Below are 16,991 nucleotides of genomic sequence, written 5' to 3'. Positions count from 1 at the left end.
AACAAGATTGCCTAAATCTTTTTTCGACATGATGAATGATATGGAATTGAGAGATATTTGGTGTGAAGGAACGTTAAAGACTTTACATTTTTTTCCGATAAGCACCAATCTTTTTCTAGAATTGACTTTATATTAATTACAAATGACTTTCTTTCCAGGGTGAAGAAGACGAAGATATGCCCAAGAACTCTAACAGATCATAATCCGGTGTGGATAGAACTGGAATATGGAGAGGGGTCTAGGAGGTCATGGAGGTTAAATGAAAATTTATTTAGATATGAGGGAAATGTGATAGAATGTAAAAAACTATTGAAAGAATATTTTGTTTTTAACATGCATAAGGGAACACCCATGGAAATGGTTTGGGATGCAAGTAAAGCATATATGAGAGGTGTTCTAATAAATTTGAATAACCTACACAGATGTAGACGGGAAAAAATGGAGGGAACTAGAAGAGGAGATAAAAAAGAAAGAGCAGGCACTAATATCTAACCCAGATGATAAGAAGACAAAGAAGTAATTACTTTACTGCGAGGGCAATTTAACATGTTGATGTCAGACCAGGCAGCAACTAACTTGCTATATGCTAAACACAATACTTTTTGCAATGCAAATAACCAGGTAGATGGTTAGCATATATGTTAAGGAAAAAACAAAAGTCTCGTACCATAGAGAAGATAGAGTACAAAGGTAAAGAAGTGTATCAACAGAATATGATTAAAAAGGCCTTGGTTGCTGATTAAGTGATTGCTGGTTGTCACGTGCCAATACTGTGGACAAATCAGCCACCCTGCCTGCAGAAAATCCAGGATTTGTGGAATTGACAGCAAAATGAGGTCAATGTGCTCCTTGGGGCACCATTTACAGAAGGCTATCCAAGTCACGTTGTAAATCCTAATGGTTGAAGGCCTTCTGGAGGCCTGGATAATCTGGATCACCCTTCCAGAAAATCTGTTCCTCCTCAGGATGTCTCTCTCTGAAGTGCCAGACCATCAACTGCAGCCACTGAGGCTCCGGATAGACCAGGATCCCCTGGCTGAGAGAGACTGTGCCCTGGGGTATTCTCCAGGGATGGGACATGGAGAGGCTGACTAGGTCTGCGTACCAGGGTCGTCTGGGCCAATGAGGAGCAACTAGCAGAATTTCAGCTCCCTCCACCAACACCTTCCTGATCACCCTCGGGGGAAGGGGCGGGAAGGCATATAAGAGACCACAAGGCCAAGGATAGTGGAGGGTGTTGACTCCCTCTGCTCCTGGTGTCCGGAACTTGGGAAAAAACCTCAGAAGATGGGTGTTCTCCAGTCAGGCAAATAAGTCCACAGTTGGTTGGCTGAACCTCATGGAAAGTTGTTGAAACAGGTCCAGATGGAGGCACCATTCTGAGTGGTCGATAGTGGTCCTCCTCAGTCAATCCAGCTGAACATTGGCTGCTCCCAAAATGTGCTCTGTCCTGACGGAGCAGATGTGCTTCTCTGCCCAGAGTCCCAGCTTCTCTGTCTCACTAATGAGGGACCTGGATCGAGTGCCCCCTTGATGGTTTACATGTTCTTTAGCTGACACATTGTCTGTTAATAACAGAACATGACTATCTCCATCTGAAAGTGACAAAGAGCCAGAGGTGCTGCTCTTAGCTCCCGCCAATTGTTGTTATTTAGTAACTCCTCTGGAGACCACCTTCCCTGAGTTACCTGAGTCTGGAGGTGGGCACCATAGCTGAATAGACTGGCATCCAATGTTATGGTTATGTGGCTGGGCTCCTTGAACAGGCATCTTTTCGTCATGGCTCAAGACTTCCACCGGAGGAGAGAGTGAAGGACCGTGAAGGCCACAAATCTTGGTGTTGGAACTGCTGCCACTGGCTCTCTTATGTGGTAGGAGAACCCATTGGAGGGTTCATGCATGTAATTCATGCCCAAGGGACAATTGCAATGCATGAGATACGACTGGCACTGTTCATTGTATCTGAATGCAGTCCACTAGGTGTCAGCACTCCTCCATTGAATAATTAGGAAAGAAAACCATGAGACTCCATTGATAGAAATCAAGTGTATTTTTACTAATTATAAATGATTAGAAGCGTAGCACAGCGAAAGACTGATTATTTAGGCGTGAAAGCAAATGATATATAGAATAACCCATTCCCCTCCCCTTGGCATCCCAGTTACAGTCCAATCATAATTCTCCCACGTGTCAGGTGTGAGATAACTTTGAAAGGCATCACCCAGATGGAATGTCGGTGCCGTTGGCCTTGGCGGGAAACCTCCTCCGCATGCGCAGCAAGAGAGGCAGCAAACTCCAGGATCTTCCTCCAGCACAATTAGTATTCCCTTCCCAAATACCATGCCCCCCTCCCTGTTTCAATGGCAGCCGAAGCAGCAGCAAAGCAGAGGCTGACATCCGGCCCTCCTCCGGAAAAAGGTGGTCAGGCCTGGAAAACGACAAAACACAAACAAACAGACAAACAACAAAAAACAGAAAAAGAAAAATAGGGGGGGGGAGAGAAAGTCAGGAATGAGAGTCTGCTAGGACTTGTCCGGATAAGCAGAATAGAACTGGCGGAGCAGTTGGGGGGCCCGGAGATGGGACTTGTCTACCCACTCGGCATGAGACTGAGGAAAATGCTTCCAAGCCACCAGGTACTGAAGGCGGTTCCGCCGTCTACGAGAGTCCAAGATTTCCCGAACCTCAAAATGCTGCTCACCATCAATCAATAGGGGGGCAGGTGGCGGATCCACTGGCGGACACAAAGATGAAAAACGAACAGGTTTAATGAGATTAATGTGGAAAACAGGATATACACGGTTGAGGTGCTTGGGTAGCTGTAAGCGAACCGAAACAGGATTGATGACCTTGATTATGGGAAACGGGCCAACATACTTAGGCCCCAACTTTTTTGATTTCTGCGTAGTTTGAAGGAACTTTGTGGATAGATAAACTTGGTCACCCACTTTGTACTGATAAGGTTGAGAACGTTTCTCATCAGCCTGTTTCTTATGCGCACGGTGCACAGCATCCAAAGTGCGAAGTGCCAAAGGCCAAATGTGCCGCAACCGCTCACTCCAGTCGGAGATAGACGAAACCTGTGGTTGCTCTAGAGGAACTTCGGGAATAGGAACAAAGTCCTGGCCAAATACAACACAAAAAGGGGTGAATCCAGTGCTGCTATGTACAGAATTATTATAAGCCACTTCCGCATGTGGCAACAAGTCCACCCAATCATCTTGCTGGTAATTGATGAAACAACGTAAATATTGTTCTAGAACAGAATTAGTCCTCTTGCAAGCCCCATTAGTCTGAGGTTGGTGGGCGGAGCTTAGACCCTGGGTGGAGCCAATGCGTTTAAGAAATTCTTTCCAGTAGATGGAGGTGAATTGGACGCCCCTATCAGAAATTATGTGGTCAGGCACGCCATGCAAGCGGTAAACGTGAGAAATGAAAAGTTTAGCGAGCGCCTTCGCAGAAGGGATCTTAGGGCAAGGTATGAAATGAACTTGCTTGGAAAACAAGTCTGTAACCACCCATATGACCGTGTGCCCCTGGCTTTCAGGAAGTTCGACAATGAAATCCATAGAAATCTCCTTCCAGGGGGCGACAAGGCGAGCCACAGTCTGGAGTAAACCTTGCGGTTTCCCCGGCGGGCGCTTAGCAGCTGCACAAACAAGACAACTGGCAACATAAAGTTCAATGTCCTTCTTCAAAGATGGCCACCAAAACTGTCGTTTCACAAGATGCAGTGTCTTCACAAAGCCAAAGTGCCCCGCCAACTTGGAATCATGTGCCCATTGGAGAACCACGAGACGAAGAGAGGCAGGGACGTAAAGTTTCGCTCCAATCCATGGCAAATCGTCTCTCATTGTGCATTCACCTTGATGCTGCTGGAACCAATCATCCTGAGGAAGGGCCTTTTTGAGGTCGGAAAGGAAATCTTGAGACACGTCCACCTTAGTGCGTGTCTGTTGCCTAGTAACAACAGGAGCAGCGAGGCTGGATGCGGGAACTACGGGTTGAACAATACTCAGCTTAGAGCAATTGTACTGAGGGAGTCTGGACAAAGCATCAGCCATGAAATTCTTCCCCCCCGGGATGTACTTAAGTGTGAAATTAAAATGATTGAAATGCTGAGCCCATCGCATCTGCTTAGGGGAGAGTCGCCTGGGAGTCCTCAAATCTTCCAAGTTCTTATGGTCAGTCCACACCTCAAACGGGTGTTTAGCGCCCTCCAGGAAATGGCGCCATGTGGTCAAAGCCCAATGTACAGCAAATGCCTCTTTCTCCCAAATCGCCCAATGTCTCTCTGTCTCTGTGAGTTTACGACAGGTGTAGGCACAAGGTTGTAGATTACCTTGGTCATTCGTCTGAAGCAAAACGGCTCCCACTGCCACGTCGCTGGCATCAGCTTGAACGCCAAAAGGCTTGTCCATATCTGGATGCTTCAGAACTGGCTCTTCGGCAAAAAGTCTCTTCAACTTTTCAAACGCAGCTTGACACTCCGTGGTCCAATTCAATGGTTTACTAGGTTTAGGTTTCGGCCCACCTTTGGACTTCAACAAATTAGTGATGGGAAGTGCAATTTTGGCAAAAGAAGGGATGAACTGATGGTAGAAATTAGCAAAACCCAAAAATTTCTGCAATTGCCTTCGTGTGCGGGGCGCCTCCCACTCAGTGACCGCCTTGACCTTAGCGGGGTCCATTTCCACCCCTGCGGGTGAGATGCGATACCCAAGGTAGTCTATCTTCTCCTGGTGAAATTCACATTTGGATAACTTGGCATAAAGTTCCGCGGCTTGGAGTTTCTTCAGGACAGTGCGGACCAACTTGACGTGGTCTTCATATGTTTGCGTGTAAATAAGGATATCATCTAAATATATGATAATGCCTTTGTAAAGGTGGTCATGCAAAATCTCATTAATTAGCTGCATGAAAACTGCAGGTGCCCCCTGCAGGCCAAAAGGCATTACATGGAACTGGAAGCACCCCAGGGTGCAGTTGAAAGCAGTCTTCCACTCATCTCCCTCCTTAATTCGGACTCTATAGTATGCCTCCCTTAAGTCCAGTTTAGTAAAAATGCGGCCTTTTCCCAGTTGGGCCAGCATGTCCTTCATCAGAGGCAAAGGGTAGAGATTATGAGGAGAGATTGAATTAAGGTTCTTAAAATTAACACATAAGTGCAGAGAGCCATCTTTCTTCTCCCTGAATAGTACAGGGGCCACCACCTTGGGTCTGGCTGGTTCAATGAAACACCTTTGTAAGTTTTTGTCAATAAACTTCCTCATTTCCTCCATCTCCCTGGTTGACATAGAGTAAATTTGGGGTTTTGGAAGTGGCACTCCAGGCAAAATCTCGATGGAGCAGTCAGTGCTCCTGTGGGGTGGAAGCTTATCCGAAGATTTTTCACTAAAAAAACCCTTTAAGTCCCAATATTCTTTCGGAATCTTTTCCTCCCCCTCAATTTTCTCCTGGCCCCTGGCGGCCAATGCGGGGCTGGAGCCACCAGGCTCAGAGGTGTTGGCATCCCCGTCTGGGGCTGTGCTGGTCCGGATGTGCAGCCACCCCTCCCTCCAGTTAATGCGAGGGTTCCATTTACGAAGCCAGGGGAGTCCCAAAATAAGGGGTCTGTCCATCCCAGGTGCCACAATAAAAGAGATCAATTCCACATGGGTGCCCATTTTCATCTCTAGGGGTTCAGTGTAGAAATGGGCCGGGCCTCCCCCTGCAATGGATCCATCGATTTGGCAAAAAACAATAGGGGTTTTCAAAGTCCTCAATTTTAAGCCCAGTTTCTCAACCATTGCAGGATTAATCATGCATCTAGAACAGCCCGAATCGAGTAGAGCGGAAAGCCGCTCCGACTCCCCACCAGCCAGCACCCTTAACTCAATTGGGATCAACATGGGGCCTTTATGTGAACTCACGCATTGAGGCGAGCCGTCGTCATCGGAGTCATCAGAGGAGCTGGTGGTCATGTCCGCTCCTGCCTCCATCTCCGGTTGGAAACGCTGGGGGGTATTTTCGGCAGCGAGCACAGCTCCCTTCTCCTTCCCCAGGGCCTTGCTTGCCTTCCCTTTCCACTTGGCAGGGGTTTGGGTGGGCGGAGGAAGTTTAACGTGGCAATCCATGGTGCGATGGCCTCCTTTTCCACAACTGAGGCACATGAAAGGCTTGTCTTTTCCGGCGGAGCTTCCCTTCCCTTCACCCCTGATGCGGAATTGGGCCCTTTGAGCTGGGGGGGGGGTTGATCTCTCTGCTTTTTCCCCTTTCACACGTTGAATTCTAATCAAGTCTAGTTCAACATCTGCTGTATTTTCATAGCCAGCAACAATTCGCTTAAGAAGGTGTCTGTTAACGCATTGTTGGTAAATGTCATCATTTAATCCCAAAGCAAACTGATCCTGAACCTCTTCAGCCACTGACTTATTTCCCTGTTTTAGGGCCATAAAATTCACCTTCCCTCGTCTCTCAATCAGCGGGTCATCAAACCTCCTTTTAAGTGCAGTCATAAAGTCATTAAAATTCCTCAGGACATGGGAATTACATTGGTGTAAGCTCACCATCCAAACGGCCGCTTTTTCTTCCAAAGAAAGTGAAACTATTCGCACTTTCATCTCATCTGACTGTAAACCTTGGCCATATTTTTCCATATAGTTGCAAATCTCCATGATGAAAGGACCCAACCTCTTTGTATCACCGTTATATTTTACTGGTAAGGGAGGGACTTTTGCACTTCTGCGTCTTCTGGGGGACCCCCCTACTCTGGCAACAGCCCTGGCTGGGGGTGGGGAGACTGTTTCTGGGTTTGCTTGATCCCATCCCCTCTCGGCCTTTTCACCCTCTCTAAATTTATGCAAGGAGTACCTTTGTGCAAATTCTTCCGTTTGCTCTCTTTCCATTTCTCTCTCCCGGGACCTCCGCTCGGTCATAGTTTCTTTCCAGTCTGTTGGGGTTTTCCTTTGTTTCCGTCTGGTGACTCCTGCATCCAAATTCTCATAATCCTCTTTTTGCCCCACTCCCAAAGTCCGTCAGGGCCGAACCGCAGGCTTCTCTATCCTTAGGCCAGCTAGCCTTTCAGGTAAAGTGGGTTCTGCAGTTTCTCTTTCAATCTCCTCATCATCGCTTGCTTGCAATGACATTTTCTCCATCCTTCTTGTGAGTACACCCCCCACGGTAGGTTGAAAACTCCTGGTGGGGTGTGAATGAGTCTTTCGCTTACTGTCAGCATTCCTCCATTGAATAATTAGGAAAGAAAACCACGAGACTCCATTGATAGAAATCAAGTGTACTTTTACTAATTATAAATGATTAGAAGCGTAGCAAAGCAAAAGACTGATTATTTAGGCATGAAAGCAAATGATATATAGAATAACCCATTCCCCTCCCCTTGGCATCCCAGTTACAGTCCAATCATAATTCTCCCACGTGTCAGGTGTGAGATAACTTTGAAAGGCATCACCCAGATGGAACGTCGGTGCCGTTGGCCTTGGCGGGAAACCTCCTCCGCATGCGCAGTAAGACAGGCAGCAGAAACTCCAGCATCTTCCTCCAGAACAATTAGTAGTCCCCTCCCAAATACCATGCCCCCCCTCCCCGTTTCAATGGCAGCTGAAGCAGCAGCAAAGCAGAGGCTGACACTAGGGCTCTGATGGTGGATAGGCGTTCCTGGGATAGATAAACATCACAGGATTTGGTGTCTGTCACCCCGCTCCCAGGTGGAGCAGTCTAGTGGTGGGAACCAGATGGCTCTTTTTTAGGTTCACAGAGAATCTGTGGTCCTGGAGTGTCTGTACTGTAATTTGGAGGTCCTGTCTTGCTTGTGGGAGGGATGATGACTAGATGAGGATGTCGTCCAGGTAGCATTGGATCCGTATGGGTCTTGATCTGAGGTGAAGGTTCTGGGAGTTGATGATAGGTCAAATGGCAGGGCTCTTTATTGATAATGATGTCTTGTGTGATAAAACCTCAGGAACCTTCTGTGGGATGGATGAATGGGAACATGGAGGTAAGCCTCCTTTAGATCTATTGATGTTAACAGGTTACCCACTCGAATGCATCCCAGGATGGATTGAAGGGATTCTATTTTGAAGCATTTGTATGCCAAATGGATGTTGAGCTTCTTCAGATCTAAGATGGCTCTACACACAAACATACATTCCTAATTCTTTGGCACTAGAAATAAGATTGAGTAAAAGCCTAGCCCCTCCTGCCCTACAGGGACTGGTTTGATGGCCCTGATCTCTAATATATGATGAATTTCATCCTCCATGAGACCCCTTTTGGAGAGACAAGTGGGGGTGGGGCACTGAAGTGCCTCAGGGGTGAGGTGCCTCGGTCAGACCCACCTTTATTGTTTGGAGGACCCACACGTCCATGGTTATCATCTCCCATTATTAAGCTTTTCACCACCCTCCAATGGGAGGAGCATGTTGGGAGTCACTTTGCTCTACAAAAAGATCTGTGGCCGGATCTTCAAAATGGCCACATTGTGGCAGGCTATCCTGGGGACAGTCAGTTCCCTGGGAATAAGAGTGTTGAAATGAACGGGTGTTGAGTCCTGCATCAGGGGGCCGAAATGATTGCCTATGAAAATAAGGGGGGTGATTCTCACACCTGTTCATCTAGGATAGGACCTTCCTCTTATCCTTGATAGATTCAAGTGACTCACCGAATAGGTTACCTCCCTTAAAGGGAGCAGAAGCCAACTTCCACTTTGACTTCATGTATGCGTGCCAGTGGCGGAGCCACAAAAGGCGAAGCGAAGTAATGTTGGATGCTAGGGTTCTGGGTGCAAACTTGGCCGCATTGAGGGTAGCATCTGCGGAAAACTCGGTGGCTGCCACTAACTTATTTATGTCTTGGTGTAACCTGGTTTCCTCTGGGGACAATCTGGCCTGTAGCTGGAGAAGTGAGAGAAAGGAAGGCCTATTGAAAAATGAAGCAGCAGTGGCTGCTTTAATGGCCCAGAATGCTGCCTGATGCATTTTATGGAAGGATTTCTCTGCCTTCTTATCCTCTGTCTTCAGACCTTCTATCAAGTCTGAGGGAAGAATGGAAGCCAAGGTCAGAGATGCCACTGGGGCATACATGGAGGGTAATTGCAGGAGTTCCTCCAGGTCTGGGCCCACCCTGTAAAGCACCTTATCACTGCCACCGGGCGCTTCAAGAGAGCCCAGTTGTAACCACTGGTGTTGGATCACATCTACAGGGAAGGAATAACCTCCTGCTACACCACTGGTTCTTTAAATAGCCTTTCACTGGGATCTTGAAGATCCATAGTCGCCTCTCCACTACCATGTGGGCCGTGGTCTTGGCCTTGTACCAAGAGATTTAAACAAGGTGGGTTTAAATGGGCCAATGAAGCCGGGCTTGTTCAGGGTAAGAACCTCATCCTCCAATAATTCCTGGTCTGCCTGGTGTTCTCCCCAGAACAATTCCTCACTACATAGGGAAGGGCGTGGAGTGGAAGGCCCTTGCAGAGGGGCTAGATCAATGGTGACCTGTCCTGGCTTGTGCGTGGGTGCTGGTTGGGAAGGATGCTGGCCTTTGTTAGAGGCCCTCAGTGATCCTTTGGGAAATGGTCCTAGAAATGATGTTACGCAATTCCTCGGAAAGTGCTGGGCCCTGATCTGCCACTGGGTGGAGCCCCGCTGCAGTGGGAGAGAGAAGGAGGGAGATGGCTCAGGGTGCAAAGGAAAGTTAATTTCCATCTCCTCTGCTGAGGTGCCTGGTGGAGTTTCTGCCCTGGTCTGTTTTTGGGCTTTGGCAAACTGCCTTCTGGCATCTTCTAGAATCCCTGTCAGGGACTGTGGATTCCTTCCTGGTGGAAGAACTTTGAGACCTAGCTCCCTTTGAAGCTCCCCTTACAGTTGCACCTGCCTCCCTGGGAAGGGACTTGTGGCTGATTGATACTTCAGCCTCTCCCTGACAGGCCTCACCCCGCTATTTTGAAATATGAGATTGGGTCGTTAAATGTGTAACCACATGGACGAACTGTCTGTTAACTAAGACCCTGCTGGCATAGGAGCTCTCAAAGGCAATCTGACGATCCCTAGGGAGGTGGGAGTAGAGTGTGGAAGGGCACAAGTCAGTTATAGATCCACTCACCAACTGCTGCAACCGTGGATTAAGAAAAGGGCACAAGCCAACAAAATGACTCTGTGGCACCAAATAGTGATTTTGATTTGTCTGAGTATGACCAGCAGCTCGGCCAACAACTCTGGAGCCGCCCAGGTCCTTGTGGTGGTGGCCCTACCGGCGACCCGGAAAGGACCAGCACTGGAAGCAATTGGTAAAGGAGACAGGCCTGGCGACTATAGGGCAAGTTTTAAAAGAAGCATAAAGGTGATCCTATGCTTCCGATGCAAAAGAAAAGCCTGCTGTGGTGCTGGGGAGCGTGGTCCAACACACAGTCGGTACTCTTGAGCTGCCTGCGGTGATCCTAGTTTTAGTGGTGGTGATGGCCCATCGGCGACCCGGAGAGGCCAGCCACGCACCAGCAGCTGAGGGAGAGTGAGCTGAAGCCTTGCGGCAACAGAATCTTCCTCCAATGATGCCTGCTCCTGGTTTAGAAATCAAGTTCTTTTGAAGGAAATTAACACGAAAGGTAAAGGGAGATCCAAGCAATGTCGATCTGCTCAGAAACTGTGGAGAATCTTTGGATATGTCTCTACTGGACTAGACTGAGTTGAAAAACTGGACTCAGTGGAGCAGAGGAGGCATGGCCAAAGCTTTTGCAGCCTCTGGGCAGATAGACAGAAGTTAACTCATGCTTGGATTCTCCAAGCAGCGCACAGGAAAAGAAGGGAAGGAAGGAAGATGAAGGTCAAAGGAAATAAAGGAAGAGAGAAAGGAGGGAGATGGGAATGAGAAGGAGGGAGGCAATGATGGAAGGAGGGGGAGGGAAAAAGGAAGGAATGAAGGAGATTGGAATGAGAGAGAGGAAGGGTGTGATCATTACCAACCTAGCCAAGGAGAACAGGACAAGCAGCAGGAGCCTTGAGGAGGAGGTAAGTGCAGCCAGGCATCCCCTCACAGAAGCAGAGCTGGACTGGGCTGGGCTGCTGGGTCCTAATGCACCAGGAGCTCAAGATCTGGGTTGGGCACTTGCCCTCCACTGCCCAGGGCTCTGGGCAGCCCATGCCACATTTCGGGAGTCCTCCATTTGGCTTGAGAGAGACAGTGAAGCTTTGGACTAGGCTTTGCCACTCACCCTGGTCTCGCCTTCCTCTGCTGGAAACCTCCAGATCCACCCTTCCAGATTTGCCTGGCCCCTCACATGGAGGAGGGAGGAGAAAGTTTACAGCAAGCAGTTTCCTCCAAATCCAGCTTCCGCCTTGATAGATCTCTGGAGAGGAGGAAGGGGTAGTATGGGGGAATACTGTGTCAACAAGTCAGCATCCTTACCACACATGATTGAAAACTGGGATTCCCTTTTGAGAAGGGCCAGCCTTCCAAACTTGGAGTATTTTATCCGTTTACAAACTGCTAATCATACCTGGGCTTGGGGAGAAGGCCCTCTCCTTCCTCTGTGGATAAAATTCCCTAAACCTGGAATATGGTGTGTGTGTGTGTGTGTGCATGCACGCATGCGTGCAACTGTGTGCACATGCATGTGCTTTGCTGCCAGCAGTTTGGGGAGGCAAGGAGCTTGTGGGGCACCAAACTGTCCCCATATCAAGTTAGCCGGTACAACCTGTTCCATCCCGACCCAGCTGTCCTGAGTCAATCATGCCCAGTGAGTGGCATCGAATTGGCCACACCTACCCAGCCATGCCTGGCCAGTCATGGTGGCCCAGCTACTGGCCCTTTGAGGGCAACCATAATGCTGATGCAATCCTCAATGAAATTGAGTTTTACTCGTCTGGTCTAGATCCTAGGTCAGTAATGAGAGGAAGATGATGGTGAAAATCAGGATGGGACTTCTGGTGATGACGTCGAGATGAGTATGGCGAAGAAATCAGGGCTCTGACTTCTTATCTCAATCTACATGTTTGGAGGACTCCTTCGGGAGTATGCTGATCTTGGAGAGAGACGCGAAGGAGTAGGGAAACCCTAGGACTAATGAGGCAGAGGGCGACCGCCGGCTATGACGTGGGGATACCCTTTTAATCCAGGGTGCAAGCATCTGCCTTGTTTCAATGGCAGACTTGAAGTCTTGACAAACTATCTATAAGGGGAAGGAAGAATTTAATCAACTTGTTGTATCATCAAGTGGATAAGTGGACTGACTTATGAGTAGAAACAGCAGTGAGTGTTGGCAGAAAGGGAAGATCGCAGAGGAGAACAGGCAAAGCAGTGAGTCTCCAGAGATCGGGTGAGGGAGCCCTATAACTGCGAGGCCACTTGTAGGAGTGAGAGAGGCAGATTTTTAGAGGCAAAGACCGGCCCGAAGAACTAATTGGCATAAGTGAGTGATCGGAAGGGAGACAACAAGAAGAGCATGAACTGACTCTAAAACATACAGACTCAAGTAGTGGAAAGAAACCGAGAAAGAAGGAGGACTTGAAGAACTGTGGTGTGCTTGAGGGCGGCAGTTGACAGACAGCAGTTAGGAAAAGAAGAAGACAACGAAGCAGAAGGGGAAGAGGATGATGCAACAGCTGTGCTGAAATTATTTAGAACTATTTAGAAAAGAAGAATGTGGACAATTTTGCAAAGACTGAAAACAAAAGTAACTCAATCCAGAACTTAAAAAAAAAAAAGTTAAAGAAAAAGCAGTGAATGAACAGACTGCATAATAGTTTAGTGAAATAAGTTGCAATTATATACAATATTTATATATAATATTTATAATACCTATAGACAAGTACTCAAATCAATATTTATATTTATAAACAAGTGGAAAGCTTATGGATATCCTTATATATACGTATATGGTTATAAATGCCTATTTGAGTTAAATTGCAGTAATCACACTAAGGATATAATGAAATAATCGCACTTTTAAGATATAGTACTGTTGATATGAATGAGCACCGAAGCTTTCTCTCTCTGTCCTCTCTCTCTGTTTGGTTTCTCCTTTTTTACTATTACCAATTATTATTGAATAACTTAGAAATATATATAGATATTATTTAAATTGCTTATACCGCTTTAAGACTACTGTTTGTGGATTAATATAGGTAGAACAAGCTAAGTTAAGGAATTATTGAAAAGGGAAAAAAGGGGAAAGATATTGGATGCTAATTTGGGACAACATATATAAGATACTAAAAGAACAAGATAAAATTTTAAAAGAGATGACGAATATCACAACAGCGCTGAGAACCGGGAAAAAGACAATTGTAAATCCAGCGACAAAGATATTGATTGCTTCTCCAGCATCCCAAAGGACAACAGAAGAAATGGCTACAATGGAAAAACCAAATTCTGGATCAAATATCGAAAATGAGCAGACAGCATTGCTAACTATCCAAGAAACTATGATTAAGCTTCAAGAGGCAGTAGCTAAAAACCACAGTGAATTGAAAATGGATATGAATGAAATGAAAATAGAAATGAGAGAAATGAAAAATGAAGTTAAAAATGACATACAGAAATTAGATGACAAAATGGGAATTATACAACAAACACTGGAAAAAATGAACAGTCAATAAAAGCGGTAGAAAAAAGAACAGAACAAACAGAGAAGAAACTAGACTTAGTTGAACAGCAGATGAAAACATTGAGCAAAAACTTAGAAGACTCTCTCATCCACCTGGAAATGGATGAGCATTTTATCTTCGATTCCAGAATGTAACAGAGACAAAAGAGGAAGATTTACCAATGATAATGTCGGGATTAATAGCAGAGATGTTAAAAGGAGACAAGCATGAGATTCTAAATGAGTTGAACGATATATTAAGGGTAAGCACCAATTATGCCAGAAGACACCGATTGCCTAAAGAAGTACACATCAGATTTGCGAGGAAAAAAGTAAGAGATATAATTTATAGAATAACAAGAAATGAGCTGATAATGTACAAAGGGAAAGAGCTACAAACCCTGAAACAAACCCCGCGAAGAGTGAAGGAGTAAAGGAGAGATTCCTGATTACACAACTGATTAAACGAGATATAATATTTAGGTGGTTGATACCTGAAGGGATGCTGGTAACCTGGCAGGAGAAAAGGATTAAAGTTGACAATCTGGAGAAGGCACAGGATTTATATGAGCAACTAGTAAGCTTGGAATAGAAACAGAGCAGTAAATAGGAGATGGAATATAGAAGCCAGGAAGAACGACAACAGAAAATAATGGAAGGAGAACAAGAAGAAAGTAGTAGGGAGGAGGACGAGCAGCAGAGAGTGGAGGAAGTGGGACAAAAAACAAGGAGCCAAAAAAGAAACTAAAGTTAATAAAAAACAAAGACAGGTAGAGAATTAGGAGATGGAAAAAGAAATTCAATTATTATCAGTAAATATTAATGGTTTAAATTCACCAACAAAAAGAAAGTGTATCTAGGCAAAATTAATAAAACAAAAGGCAGATATAATATGCTTACAGGAAACACACATTAAAAAACAAGATATAAAATACCTGGAATGTCCTAAATTAGGAAAATTATATGCAGCATCAGCAGAAGAAAAGAGAAAAGGGATAGTGATATATGTTAAAGAGGGGATAAAGAAAAATTTAATTTATGCAGACCCAAAGGGAAGATTAATGATAGAGATATGAATAAATCAAAAATCAGTACTACTGGTAGCAATATATGCCCCAAACGTAAATCAGAAAGACTTTTATAAAAAATTACACAAAAAAATTAGAGAAATTGGAGTGAGGAATATCTGTATAATAGGATATTATAATGCCATAGTAGACAATAAAAAAGATTACGTAAGTGACAAAAAAAATAAAAATAAAAAAGTATTACCAACAACCTGTTTTGAGATAATGGAGGAGCTAAACTTAATAGATATTTGGAGAAAAATGGAACCAGAAAAAAAACCAATTTACTTTTTATTCCAATACACACCAATCCTGATCACGGATTGATATGGCATGGATGGATGGGGAAATTGGGGCAGAAATGCATACAATTGAAATATTACCAAATACGTGGGCGGATCACAACCCTATTAAAATAATCTGGAAAGGGGGAAGAAAACTAGATGAAGATGGATGTTAAATTTGCAAATATTAAAAGAAAAAGAATTTATTCAAAAATGTAGAAACGAATTGAGTTATTCCTTAAGGAAAACACAAAAGAACAGATCTATACAAAATTTATGGGACACCATGAAAGCTTATTTCCATGGAATTATTATAGCATATTCAGCAAAAAGAAACAAAGAAATGGGCACAACAGAAGATATTAGAGGAGGAAATTAGAAATTTAGAAATAGAATTACAAAATAAGCCACAAAGTGACAAAGTTAGAAACAATTGGATGTTAGAAAAACATAAATTAAATATATTAGACCAGGAAGAAATAGTAAAGAGCCTAAAACTAACAAAACAAAACTTCTTTGAGCAAGCAAATAAACCAGGGAGGTGGTTGTCATACAGACTGAGAAAAAAAAGAAAAAAGATTAATATATCAATTTCATGAGGAAACTGGTGAACTATAACATACAGTGGAAGGGAAGAAAAAGATTGCATACAAGTACTTTGAGAATCTGTATAAAGGGGAACAAGTAGATGGAAAACAAATAAAAGAATATCTGAATGGAGAAGAAACCCCATCAATAACAGAAGACATGAAAGAAATGTTGTAAAAAAAATAACAAAACTAAAATTGAAACAGGTGATTCAGAAACAGAAAAATAATAAAACGTCAGGCCCAGATGGATTCCCAGCAGAATGGTACAAAATAATAGATGAACTGAACTAATTGATAGAACCCTTGATGTTGGATATGTATAATGAGGCACTGATGAAAGCAAAAATACCGGACTCATAGAAGGAAGCACATATTACATTAATATTTAAAGACGGTGCAGATAAAAAACAGATTCAAAACTATAGGCCAATCTCATTGTTAAATGCCGACTATAAAATATTCACAACAATAATAGCGGAGAGATTGAAAAAACTATTAAATGACTATACACATCCAGACCAAAATGGATTTCTCCCAACAAGACAATTCAGGAATAACACTCGAATAATAGCAAATATTTTAGAGTACTATGAGGCGCATTCAGAGAAACAAGTGGCACTTGTCTTTCTGGATGCACAGAAGGCATTTGACAATTTAAATTGGGAATTCATGACACAGCAAATTAAAAATGTGAAATTAGGGGACCAATTTGAAAGATTAATAGAAACGATATACTCCACCTAAAGGGCAAATATATTATTAAATGGGGAAAGTACAGAGACCTTTAAAATAATGAAAGGAGTAAGGCAGGGTTGCCCACTATCACCTCTGCTCTTTATCCTAACACTTGAAAGTTTCTTAATAAGAATTAGACAAAATTCGGAGATAACAGGAACTAAAATTTAAAGAGTATAAAATTCAGTCCTTTGCAGATGATTTGGTATTCATTATAGAAGACCCGCTAGAGACAGGAAATAGCTTAATGTGAGAATTAGAAAAATATGGAGATGTAGCAGGGTTAAAGATTAATAGAAAAAGACTAAAATGATAACTAAAAATTTGAAGGAAGAACAAAATAAAGAATTAAAAAGAATAATAGGACTGAAAATGACAAAGAAAGTTAAATATCTTGGAATATGGCTAACTGCAAAGTGCTCAACTTTAAAAGAACAAAAAATTAAAGGTTGCATCATAGTGTGGGCAAAAAACTTTGGTTACAATATAGATCTGGTGGATTGGGAAATAATTTGGAACACAAATTATAAACTAACACAATTAGCAGCACTTAAAGAAAATATATACAAAAAATTTTCTCATTGGCATTTACCACCAACGAGATTGGCTAAAATGTACCCAAACGTGAATCCGACCTGCTGGAAGTGTAAAAAAATGCAAGGGACTTTTTATCACATATGGTGGACCTGCCCAGAAACACAAAAATATTGGACAAAAATTTGGAAATGGGTGCAAGAAATTA

At 44.1% G+C, this 16,991-nt stretch overlaps 1 protein-coding gene across 1 annotated transcript in view; it reads left to right on the top strand.

Annotated features, from left to right (window-relative positions):
* The window catches only part of LARS2 (leucyl-tRNA synthetase 2, mitochondrial), a 155,549-nt gene that overhangs the window by 135,405 nt on the left and 3,153 nt on the right, over positions 1 to 16,991 (top strand). The gene's annotated exons all lie outside the window — the stretch shown is intronic.

The sequence above is a fragment of the Thamnophis sirtalis genome, unplaced genomic scaffold (genome assembly GCF_051295495.1).
Source record: "Thamnophis sirtalis isolate CommonGarterSnake01/CBP01778 unplaced genomic scaffold, rThaSir2_p1.2 scaffold_4, whole genome shotgun sequence".
Classification (NCBI taxonomy): Eukaryota; Metazoa; Chordata; class Lepidosauria; order Squamata; family Natricidae; genus Thamnophis; species Thamnophis sirtalis.
Note: the sequence above shows the minus strand (reverse complement) of the source record. Positions and strands in the feature narration are given on the sequence as shown.